This window comes from Lethenteron reissneri, chromosome 34 (assembly GCF_015708825.2).
Source record: "Lethenteron reissneri isolate LAM-NWPU_2019-01 chromosome 34, ASM1570882v1, whole genome shotgun sequence".
NCBI lineage: Eukaryota > Metazoa > Chordata > Hyperoartia > Petromyzontiformes > Petromyzontidae > Lethenteron > Lethenteron reissneri.
The window spans coordinates 3,835,704-3,848,891 of NC_083812.1; positions in this window are offsets into that span (position 1 = coordinate 3,835,704).

Sequence of the window (13,188 nt, forward strand, 5' to 3'; positions counted from 1 at the left end):
TCCCTACACGCAGCGGATGGCACAAACTTTCAAAAGGAGCGCTTTGTGATTTGTGTTGTTGTTGTTGTCATCGTCTCTTTCTTCTTGGACACGTTTAAGCTGAACAATTATCGCACGCCGCTTGCATGCAAATATTTCCTCCCCCCCCCCCGCGCCACGGTTGTCATTAGCGGATTAGAGATGTGCAAATCCCACCGGCTTTAGCGCTCTCTGCTCGCTCACTCGCTCGCTCGCTCCTTCGTGATGAAAGTAAACACCGCGGAGGAGACGAGGGGAGGTGGTGAGAGAGACGGGGGGTGAGTTGGGGGTGAGGAGCTGCGCAGGAAGAAGCAGGCGGCGCGCATTGCGGGGTGCTTCGTTATATCGCGAAGTTTGCGAGCGTGGAGGTGGGGGGGTGTTAAGCGGTCAGGAAAATGTTGCCTTGAAGTCGGGGGGGGGGGAGGAGGCGGGGGGAGGGGGGTAGAGTTAGGCGGGGGCGGCGGCAGCGGGTGACCTGATCAGCTGGGAATAATCAAACCCCCCCCGTAATGGGTATTATACCACCCCCCCCCCGTAATGGGTATTATACCAGTCCCCCGTCACGTGACGCCGGAGGTCGCGTCGACAGCTTTAACGTGGCCCCCCCTCCCCCACCCCCCCAAAAGCCTCGTGCGGCAGAGGCTGGATTCGTAGCACGCCGTGCAGATGCAAGGGGCGATTCTGATGTACGCGACACACCTCCATGCCGCACGCGTTTATAGCACACTGGTTGGTGGGGCCAGGGGAGCTTTTGATACAAGCACACAACTCGGACAGACGCTCAAGGGAAACTGCTTATATTCGGCTTTTACTGTCACAATATTAAAAATAACGTAGGGACATTTATATTATTGATTCTTTCGGTAGAGTCACGTCGAAGGGAAATAATAAAATAATGTTCGACGTGACTTTACCGAAAGAACCGGGAATATGAATCCCTGCAGTCACGAAAGCTTTAAATCGAAAAAAATTAACCCGTAAAAACAAAGTTTTTCACTATAAATCCTTTATATGCGTGGCGGCTAGAGTCCTCTCGTCCTCTGGCTTGAGATGGCTGCCACCTATGGGTCAGATGGATGCCTGGCACCATTAAGCAATTGGTAATTAAATATAATTTATTTTTTCCTAAAAAGTGTAAAATTTAGGGAAAAAAATTCACGAAAATACATTGTCACGCACAACGAGTCTGTGTGCAAAATATCAGCTCGATTGGATCACGGGAAGTGGGTTAAAAAACGACCGAAAAATTTGCACGGTCGTAAGCGCGCAAGCAAGTGAAGTTAATATAAAGGATTTAAAAATAGGGGCATTTGACAATCTAATGTTGGATGAAAGCCTCCACGTGGCCATGACAGTCACGAGGTTTGCTTGACCACGATTCAGGACCAGTTCGGGGAATCACCGCTGGAGTTCACGTGGTCAGGAATCTTCTCCGATCGTTTTTCCCAGCAGCAGCAGCAGCGGCATCGGCTTCTGGCTGCTCGCCATCGAACAGACGGCGGCGGTCATCGCATCGTCGCTTTCAGATGCGCTTCTGCGGCCGTCTGGGACGTTCTTCCCTTCCGATATTAGGAAGCCCACTGGGAGCCGTGCACTTTAAAATCATCATCGTCATCATCGTCGTCGTGCAGATTGACAAACTCGTTTCTTTAACACTGCATTTTGCGTTTCGTTTGTTCACCCCCTCCCCCCCCGCACCACCAATTAGGACGGTTGACTGCGTACAGTGCGAGAGAAGTTCAGCATACATACAGCCAAAATTCATACCACCCCTCCACCGAATATAAGGGACGACTATTACAAAAATAAAATGGTACAATGTGATTGTGCATACATCTGGCGTCTCCGCCGCATATAAGCTTGAGACAAGCCGACGCAGCCTCACTGCGCGACGTTTGACACGGGAAGCCGCGGGGGGGAGGAGGGGGGCTCATCATTAGCGCTGGATTCGGCGTTCAAGCGTTGGCCACGGCGTGTCTCAGCTCGAGAGCGCACGTCGCTCCAAGATTGGAGACAGAGAGCCAACCTCGAACACAATTAAAGTCTCAACGGGCAACCACCTTCCTTCAAAAACATCAAGCTGCAAGTGAAACCAATGCGGTAGAGATAACTAGGCAGAGGAAATGCCACTCACGCATCGTGCCTAACCCCACCGCGAACACAGCACGTGGAGACCTTCGGCAGTGGCATCTTTGCACACAACGAACAATGATGACAACAACAGCAGCAGCGGATTAGCAGCCGTGTTCTAGCTTCACTGGTTCGTAGCTCGTGTAAGAATATTGCAAGTACAAAACAATAGTTCAGCCTATGTATTAAACACCACAGAGATTTGATTAGGTTTTTTTTCGGTAAAGTCAATGTATCACTTGATACATACAGTAAATTTAGCTGTGACGGTCCACACCTGATGACGGAGACTTGTGTTGCCTCCGAAACGTCGTGATTTATTATTTTATTTCTATTAATATTTCTATATTTTTTATTATTTATTTCTATTTCGATGTAAAGCTTTCGTGACTGCAGGGATTCATCTTCTTGGTTATTTCGGTAAAGTCACGTAGAAGAGAAATAAAAAAAATAATAAAAATAAAACATAATTAAATAATTCTCACTTAATTTCTACCTACGTAACTTTACCGAAAAAAAACTTAGAGTATGAATCCTTGCAGTCACGAAAGCTTCAAATCTAGAACCACATACATTTGATTCGTGATAGGGGTCTGGTGGTGGTGGTGGTGTTGGTGGTTGGGGATAGGAGAGTCTGGCTTGCACACCTCAAGAATGTTGAAACGTACCGATGGTACTCTCACCGATGGCAAGTGCTCAACGAACCACGCGATGGTGAACGGGGATGTCCGGCTGTCCGAAACCACTGCGCGACCACTGGCCATTTATATTAAGCGCGCGGTTTAAGCGGCGATTATTAATCAGCACCGCTGCAGCTGCTTGTCGTTACGAGCGAGAGGGCATGGGTCCCGTGGTCTGTGCTTGAGAGATTTGCCGCGGCCTGTTGTTCATTTTAGGTCGCTCACGCTGAGCTTTGAGAGCGCAATCTTTAGTAACTCTCTGTGTGTAGATACTGTGACTCGCTGATTATATCGTATCGTTACTTTTGATTTGAATTTTTTTGACGATGTTATTGCAAAAAAAAAAACATGTCAATGTGTAACACGATTGTTATTTTCTCAAAATAAGTAAGACCTTTTCATGTTTTTTTCCTGTATTTAGTGATGTCGGATATTACAAAAAATATTCGTAAAATCAATTTTCCCCATTCAAAATGAATAAACAAATAAGCGGCATTTCTCATGAGACCATAATTAGACTTGGCCGCGCACAAATCGGGCGAAAACGTTCCGCTGGTCTTAATCGGGGAATTAGGGTTTGCCATTGTGCAGTTGAAAGCCCCAAAGCATTTCAAGGCGCCCAATGGCACTTCTCATCTTAATCATTCCAAGTGCCTAATGTTGGTTGCTTTAGCCTCGGGGACAACTGGCAGCAGCTGTCCATGTTCAGCACGAGCCGCAGCATCGGTATGCAAGTGGGAATTAGTCTGACAGGAGGTCATTAGTCATTTGTGAGTAAGTTACTTTTTCCCTCTCTCTCTAAAATTGACAACCACTCTGTTAGACACGATCTACTCCTTTCCGAAAATAACACGGCATCTTTACCATCCACTGCGAAGCAGTAACAGCCGGGGGTTTGTACATAATCAGCGGTACGTGCGTGCGTTTAGTGTTATATTTGGGTTCGAGTAATTCAGCAGTGCCCTCGCCTTTGAGCCACCTATTAGCAACGTCTGTATCCTCCGCTGCCCGGTGTTACAGGACGTCGTCGGATATCTGACTCACTGGGTGACTGAGGTGCAGAAGGATGTGTTTGTAATTACGAACCTTTGAATCGTCAAGATGAAGATCGCACCGTCCAAGGTTACCGCAGCTGGTGTGCGCAATTCGCTGGCGAGTGCGCGCACGTGCGACGTTTGATTTCATCGCAACATATTCTCACCAACCTGCAATGCTGCTCAGGTGAAAATCCTCTCGACTCCCGCGACATTATTACTCGATGAGTAAGCCGTTCCGCGTCACTGTGACTCTGGCTTACCGTTGATAGAATAAAAAAAATGGCAGGGAGCCTTTGGATTTAAAGCTTTCGTGACTGCAGGGATTCATCTTCTTGGTTCTTTCGGTAAGTCACGTAGAAGGGACGCTGTCTTCCCGACAGACCTGTTCTTCACCTGAGAACAGCTGCTTGCGTTGTGGCCGAAACGTCGTGAGAATTATTTTATTATGTTTTATTTTTATTATTTTATTATTTCCATTCTACGTGACTTTACCGAAAGAACCAAGAAGATGTCAGGGAGCCTTTGGATTTTCACTTTAAAAGCGTCGCAAATCGATGCGCCTCTCTTGCAATGCACGCAGTACAGCGTCGCGTGTCCATCCCGAGCAATTAGCCACCCACAGCCAGTGCAATGATATCGTGCACGGTGTAAGCGTAGTTTTACTGGTAGGAACCTCCTGGTTACACCAGCCCACAGGGGATTATTGTGTCCGTCCGTCCGTCGTGCAGGGAGGGGCTGTGTGGGGAGGGAGGGGACGGGTGGGGAGGGGAGGGTGGGGAGGGGCTGGGTGGGGAGGGTGGGGCTGGGTGGGGGGTGGGAGGGGTGGGGCTGGGTGGGGAGGGGCTGGCCACCCCGTGGTGCCCTTATAAAACTCAACGTTTAACCTACTCACGCCGGCTTGTGCCCGCCCTCACAGTCGGCCATATTTGCGGAATACACCACGCCGCCGTTGACCCTGCCCATTGACCGAGCAACCTAACGTTCCTACCAGCTCCCTCCGCAGGAATGTGTAAAAAATATAATGTTTCCCGCACTTACGTGTCTGTGTACATTTTCAACCGGGCACATTCGCCAAACGAGCTCTCATCGGGCTACGCAAAGGCACGGCAATGGGACCGTTGCGAATTTCAAATTCTAAACGAATGAGTTAAAATTAGTCGGCGATGAAAGAAGAATACAGCGCGTGCATGGGGTCCATCCCTAAATCTTAGAAGAATCTTAAATACCTGAGCCCAGAACGACAATGAGCGAGCCAATATCCCCCGACCCCCGCCTGCTCTGGTGAGTCCCGTGTGCCTGATGCCGTCGCTTTCCCTGCTGATGTCTGATCACTTGAATCTAAATTGTCTTCAGGTTGTTATTGTTTGACTTGCATCCCACTGGGATTTTTGCACACAGCATTGAAATGCGGTGTTTTTTCTTGAAGATTTCGCTGTTTTTTCCAGGATTTTTCTGTTTCGTGTAGTCACTTTAAGAAGTTTCTTGTTCATGTTTTTGTTTTGTTGCGGTTGCACCCGAGTCAAGAGTCGCATGGCTCACGGGGTAATACATAATAAATGAAATAAATAAATGAAAATTAAATGTTGCAATGTATGATGCGAGGGAGGATGTGGAATCAACAATATTTTATACGTAACAAAGGCACAATTTAGGTTGCAATGATTAGCATTTGCTCAAAATACTACGAGTAAAGTATCGGTTGATGAGCGATGGAACACAAACACACGGAAAGTATAATTAGCGAACCACAAAACGGAGTCGTAATCACTCCACGTGTTCTCACTCTGCTTGGTAGTGAAGCCACTGACGACCACGGCATGCATTGAGACTTTGCCATGGCAACAGAACGAAATTTAATCAACCGTCATTAGCATTTCCTCCTCCGAGCGTTAAGAGCGTGCAAAAAAATAGAACCAATTAGGAAACCACATGCAAAGATCCTGCCAGAAATGCCGAATGAACGTTTAGCAGAAGTTGAGCAAATTGAAGTCTTTTGCTTTTGGGAGGGAGGAGTTCTGTATAGAGAGTTGGCTCAGTGAGGCCACAGTTATGCTAAGATGTTTAATTTGAAACGAGCGTGAATGCATGCACGTGGAGCGACAATAGAGCGACTACGATCGCGTTTGAAGTTGATTTTTGTTGAACCAGGTGAGACCTCAAGAGACCAGGAATAGAGAGTATAATTTGCAAGAGTGCCTGCTCTCACCTGCGTCCACCGAGTTGCATTGCAAGCCCACAATCAACAGTTGCTGTTAATTAGTTCAAGATGCAAAGTGGCGTTTAAATGTCCACGGGTATTGTACTTGATGAAATATTCGTTTAATTATAATTTTAAAGGACAATTTAGGAATGCTGCGCAAGAAACATAATTATTATGTCAATTATATATGAACACAGAACAGAATGCTGTCATTTCATCTCACGGGTTTGCCAATCTTTGAATACTCAAACAAACAAGGGCCATAATAATTGAATTAAATGATGACGTCACCCTGCTGCTGCTCTATTTCAGACCGAGAGCAAGAGAAGAGCTTCACCATTTTGGCAAATCGCCCGATGAAGCTGATTGTAATTAGTCGAAACGTCGTACTACTCAAATTTTAAATGATGTTGATTCGCTCTACAACACACCGGTGGGCTAAAGAAGTGAATTATTTTGTCCTTCGTAAACGTGACGCATTTTTTTTAACTGTTTGGCCGTGTCGGGTGGTGGAGGGTTACGACACATTTATAAATAACGCGATCTAACCCAAAAACCTTTATTATGAATAATATTGGTCGCGAAAGCCGACGTGTTAAACAAACGAGGGCCACCTTTCCACACACCCCAATACTCCCCATTCGTATCGTAATTTCCCATCGCAATCATCTGATTGATAACAGATAGAATGTGAATCATGGTCAACCAAACGGGACGAGAATTAATGAAGGTTTGCCAAACCTTGGTTTGAAAAAAAAACTGACGGGAGAGCGAACAAACGTAACGTTTCAAATCATTCGTTCAATGCCGTCTGTTAATAAAAAATAGGAATGCGTTATGCCCCCCTCCCCAACACCACCCATCAATTTCTAACCCCCCCCCCCCCCCCAAAAAAAAACACATTGTCAGAAATCATCTGATTCTTGTTTAGAAGGTAAGCGGTCAGTATCCCCGTGCAAATCAATATCCACAGTTGAATCACCAGCACCAGTCGCACGCATCAGCCGTCGCATGCAACCCTCCCCTCTCGCTGCACCGCCCCCCACGCCACCACTCGTGTTGTATTAGACTCCGGAATGTCGTCGGCCTTGCATCAATCCCCGAGACCCTGGACGAAACGTGAAGTACCAATTATCGTCGTCATCGTCATCATCATCACGCAACGATTACAACCCACCACCCTCAACAATATTGAGGTCACAGTTGGACTCGATAATAAATCCTGCCTTCTCGATTTAAAGCTTTCGTGACTGCAGGGATTCATCTTCTTGGTTCTTTCGATAAAGTCACGTAGAAGGGAAATAATAAAATAATAAAGCATAATGTTTTATATTTTTTATTTTATTATTTCATAATGTTTTTTTGATTATTTTATTATTTCCCTTCTACGTGACTTTACCGAAAGGACAAAGAAGATCCTGCCTTCTCGTTTGTACCATTGACCACACGCATGTGTGTTTGTGTGCACGTCATTTGCACGGATGTGTTTGTGCCATTAGCCCAAATGTAACGTTAGCCTAGCATCATCATCATCATTTGCCGTGGTCAATCTACCGCTTGATGAAGGCCTCCATCAGAGCAGCCACCGCCGCCGCTAACTCAATGTAAATTTCAAGCAAAAATAATCGGTTCCGGAATTAATCGTTGCATGCCTCGTACATACATAATACGTAAATGCATACATGCGTACGTACAAACAAGGCGCCAATTGTGCAAACAATTATACACTTCAATTGGTGACTTTTATTATGGTTCACTGGGTATTTGCATAGTATAGCTTTCCTACGAGTGGTTAAGATACGTTTAAAAACGCACGAGATATCTTAACAACAATAATAGTTTACACTTATCAAGCGCGTTTCGCCCAGAAGTCGCAAGCCGCTGCACAGAGAATACTAAAACGAAATTTTAAAACCTAATATTAGCACGCAGGCTCATGATTTAACCACAGATACAGATACCCCCCCCACACACTCCCAAAACACAAACAAATCGGGAGAAAAGGCCTTTAAGTAAAATAAAATATCTTAAGACGAGATTTTAATAAGCCGACGGACTCAGCAGATCAACTATTTGATGTCAGTGATTTCCACAGCTGGGGGAAGAACACGGGGAAGGGCCGTTAACAATTTCACACCTCATTCACCAGCTCCTAAACGAGATATTTAAAACGTCCGTGGAAATCCCCACGCTTCGAGCATACCTGGGCCACTAATTACTACGAGACGTAATTAGTATCCAGTGGGGGGGAGGGGCGGCGTGTAAGAGATATGCGACTGCTGACGAGTCGGTGCGCCAAAGTGAGCGACTGAGTGGATTTGGGTCGCTACTTGGAGTCTCTGAAAGTCAACGATGGGTGGGGTGGGTGGGTGGGTGTGGGGGGGGTGGGGTGGGTGGGTGGGTGTGGGGGGGGTGGGGGGGGTGGGGTGAGTGGGGTGAGTGGGGGTGGGTGGGTGTGGGGGGGTGGGTGGGTGTGGGGGGGTGGGTGGGTGTGGGGGGGTGGGGTGAGTGGGGGTGGGTGGGTGTGGGGGGGTGGGTGGGTGTGGAGGGGTGGGGTGAGTGGGGGTGGGTGGGTGTGGGGGGGTGGGGTGGGTGGGTGGAAGTGGGTGGGTGTGGGGGGGTGGGTGGAAGTGGGTGGCTGTGGGGGGGCGGGGTGCGTGGGTGGGTCTGGGGGGGTGGGGTAGGTGGGTGGGTGTGGGGGGGTGGGGTGGGTGGGTGTGGGTGGGGGTGGGTGGGTGTGCGGGGGGTGGGTGTATGGGTGTGGGGCGGTGGGTGGAAGTGGGTGGGTGTGGGGGGGTGGGTGGAAGTGGGTGGCTGTGGGGGGGCGGGGTGCGTGGGTGGGTCTGGGGGGGTGGAGTAGGTGGGTGGGTGTGGGGGTGGGTGTGGGGTGTGTGGGGGGGGTGGACGTTAACTTGACGAGATTGCACAAGAAATCCCGTCTCGCAGTGAATCCTGTTATTGTTCGTCGGAAAAGTGGCGGCTACTGCTGCTGTTGTTGCTGCTGTTCGCTTTTCTTCAAGGTAAATTGCACACTCGTTCCCATCTGTTTACAAACAAAACCGCACCGGTTACACTGCCTGCCGTAGGCTTGTCACGGCCGTGCCGTTATTACAAATGCGCGAGTTTCGGGTTGGGGGGGGGGCGGGTTGGCCTGATGTTCCGACGTTTCCCCCACCCCCACCCCCCGTAGGAATTCCTGAAGGAGGTCACAGAACCTGGAGTGAAACGTCAGACGTCTCGTGCTACGCCTCGAAAACAGATCGGCGGGCAAGACACGGGCGCTCTGCCCGTGTCAAGCTCGTGCTTAAGTTCGGCAATAATTCTTCCTGGGAGGGCTGCATTATAGACGACTGACGTCAATAGAAAATAATAAAATATATGGATGCAGCGTACTCAAAACCCGAGAAGACATTCCATTGCTCCGTGAGCACACACAAACACACATCAACGTGGAATTATTTCACATGTCCCACAAGCACGCTGAAGGACACGCGATGTCGGCAATGAAGTACAGAATGTGTGTTCGGTCTCTTCAACAATTGCACAAGTGTGGTGTTCACCCCCCCAAAGGGAGATTTTTTTGGGGGGGTGGGGGCGGGTGGTTGTAAAATTTAAATGGAATTCATTGTCACTGCTCAACGTGATAATGGCGATTCTAGATTTGAAGCTTTCGTGACTGCAAGGATTCATATTCTTAGGTGTTTTCGGCAAAGTCACGTAGGTAAAAAATGTTAATTAATAAAAGTAAAATAAAAATAAAATACAAATCACGACGTTTCGGAGGCAACACAAGCTTCCGTCTTCAGGTGGAACCGTCACAGCACGATTGCTGTATCTTGATACAGCTATCGTGCTGTGACGGGTTTTTATTTTATTTTACTTTCATTAATTAAAAAAAATTACCTACGTGACTTTACCGAAAAAAACCTAAGAATATGATCATGGCAACACGGCGCATGCTGACGAGATTGATCAACAGAAGAATAAACCAACCCTCTCGTGGCCCCCTTGCGTCATTTGCATCGCTCGATTGTGCGCGAGGCGAGGCGTTGACTCTCAGGGACATCCTCGTACGCAGCCTCGTTTGTCTCGAGCTCATTAGCCGAGGGTGTTGTCGAGGCGTCGCGTGGAGCGCGCTGGAATTGCCATCGCGAGGGTGCCGATTGTCAATGCTTCGGCGCAGCAGGTGTCCAACAATTGTGTACAGTTTAGCAGGTAGGCTTTCGCGAGCAATATTATTCAGAGTAGAGGTTTTCCCCCTTCTCCCCCCCCCCCCACCACCACCACCTTTTTTTTTTGTGGGGTTAGATCGCATACATATGAATGTGTGCACAGTTCAAAAAGAAAATGAATATCTTCTTGGTTCTTTCGGTAAATCGCACGTAGAAGGGAAATAATAAAATAATAAAAATAAAACATAATAAAATTCTCACGACGTTTCGGCCACAACGCAAGCATCCGTCCTCGGGTGAAGAAACAGAGTTGTCGGAAAGACAGCTCTGCTTGTTTTGTGGCCGAAACGTCGTGAGAATTTTATTTTATTATGTTTAATTTTTATTAGCCACACGTATGTTCACAAAGCCAATTATTCCATCACAGAGCCACTGAGGCTGTTGAGGCAAGTGGCTGTTAGTGAGCACGTCCAGTAGAAACCCCTCTTAACGACCGCCCCTGTTACCGACTGATCGCTTAACGACCGGTTTTGTTGAACCAATAACTGTCGTTAAGAGGGGTTCGACTGTATTATCAATTCTGTAATGGCGCACGAGGGGCTGGCACGGTCAGCACCAATGCTGGTGTTTACACCCCGCATCAGGTACACATTTGAAGTCGGAGTGGACTTAGGGGAAGCCCAGGGCAAGTTTTGACACCAAATTTCTGCTGAAATTAGTCTTGGCTGTGAAATGAACTCATGTGGCCAGATTCATAGCACACAGTGGAAGATATCACTGCAACACTGCTCCCCACACATATGCTAATTGTATTTAATTTTGAAATTTTAATTAACAGTTCATTATTGTGGTTGTCAGTTTTGACGTGTCTGAAATGCTTTTCTAAAAATACCTCATTATGCAAAGGGCTGTAAAAACACACACACATTTAAGGTTCGTATATAAACATAATATTTCTACGTTTGATTAAGGTTCAATTGGCTCTTTCTGTCGATATTTTTTCACGACTCAAATGCCCTCCTGTGTCTGCCTCCACAATTACCCATAATCCCTATCGCCAACAATATTCCTCCCTCAAAGAAGCCCAAATTTACCACACCATCATCTCATTAGCTCCAAATAAAATGCATAAACCTTTGCTGTCTTTCACTCCCACTCATCCACTTTCATGTCTATCGTCCATATTCATATGCTAACCAAAATTAGACATGGTATGATAAAACATGGCGAAATTCGTTTTGTGGTCAAAAAATACGACAGTATTTAACTATTTTATTTACCAGGTAAAGCCCACAGAGCCATGATCTCTTTTTCCGAGGTGACCTTGCCACAAGCGGTAGCTCATCAGAGTGGCTTATAGCATGTGTACGAATTTATCGTAGCCGAATAAATGCGGATGGGGAAACCGGAGAGAAAAATCCACATGACCACGGGGAGAACTTGCCAACTCCAAATATACATGCGCCGGGGTCAAACCCACGACCTCCTGCGTACAAAGCGAGGGTTATGACATTTCGCTATCGCAGCGCCCCACAATCACTACATCACAGCTCCACACACAAATTACTTGGTCACGTCGCTTGCCTTCAAATTTGGCTGGACATGTTCGGAGGAGGTGGGAGGACTCAGATTTGACTCCGTCTCATACGTCTCTCCGTCTCTCGACTAGCGATGGTGTACACATGAATACATTTGGAAGGACAGTACGGGGGGGGGGGATGTAGGGACAGCACGGCTCCCCGTGGCCGTGGATACTAATTAACGTGACGGGAACAGGTAGGGTCACGTAAGGGTAATATGGGACTTAAGTGGTAGTTAATAATAATTGATGCGACGGGGTCGCGTTAGGATAAGCACGGGACCTGAAGGGTCGTTAAGAGTAATTGGGACAGACAGACAGACAGGGCCAGATGCGGCGAGAGAGGGTTCGGGAAAAGGGGCGTGGCCGGGTCGTGAGGGGGATAAAAGCCGGCGTGGAACGGGGCTCTGGGCTGCTGCTGTTGTGGGGGAACAAAAGAGCGGTCGTCACCGTCGTCATCTTGGAGCGAGTCGTCTTCATCATCTTGGATTGGGCACCTTGTAGTCTTGGAAGGCTAGAGTTAATATTGTCTCCGTGACTACCAGGCGTCCGCTCTTGTGTAGCCAGCCAGCTACACAGGGAGCGTAGCGTAGAGTCACAGGAGTTACCCAGGTGTGTATACGTCACTCACGGTTACTCGTTGAGTCATCAGTGAGTCGGCAGACTTTATTCACAATAAATATACATGTAATTGGACAAGACGGTGTCTCTGAGAGCTACATTACACGTTTATACTGCCGAGTGGAGAGAGGCGGGGAGATTCAAGAAACTTTGCCCCATCGTTTCAACTGCCAAGTCCGGAGCTTGAATCGGTGACCTCTGGATTGCAAGTGCAGTGCGCTGATCATTGCACCACGGCATCTCCACGGTTAGTGGTATCTAAGTGTGTGTGTATGACTTAACAGAGGTTACTGAAGGCTCGGTTGCTTACAGACCCATTAGATTACTATTACACATCTAAAGCATTCATGGATGTTACAAGGAACCACATGATGGACAATTTAGAGACAAACCAACCATGTACAATAAATAAAATTGCCAACATCAGACTATGGAAAGAAAAAAGAAAATATTACGATTGTTTTCCCACTGGATTTTAGAGACGTTGGAAATGTATTTTATCAGCATAAACTGATGCAATAATCCACGGTCTTACAAGCCATTAAGCTTTTATGAAAAAAATATATAGATATAAACGGAAACAATGATAACTCTGGAACAACTACACTGACGTTGCCTATAGAGTAAGGGGCCGTCATACGGCGTCACAAAAGTCAGCCCCCCCCCTCAAATATGACGTCACAAAGCTCTGCCCCCCCCCCCCAAAATAAAGCAGGCTTCAAATCGCTTTAAACTATTGTCATTATAGTGC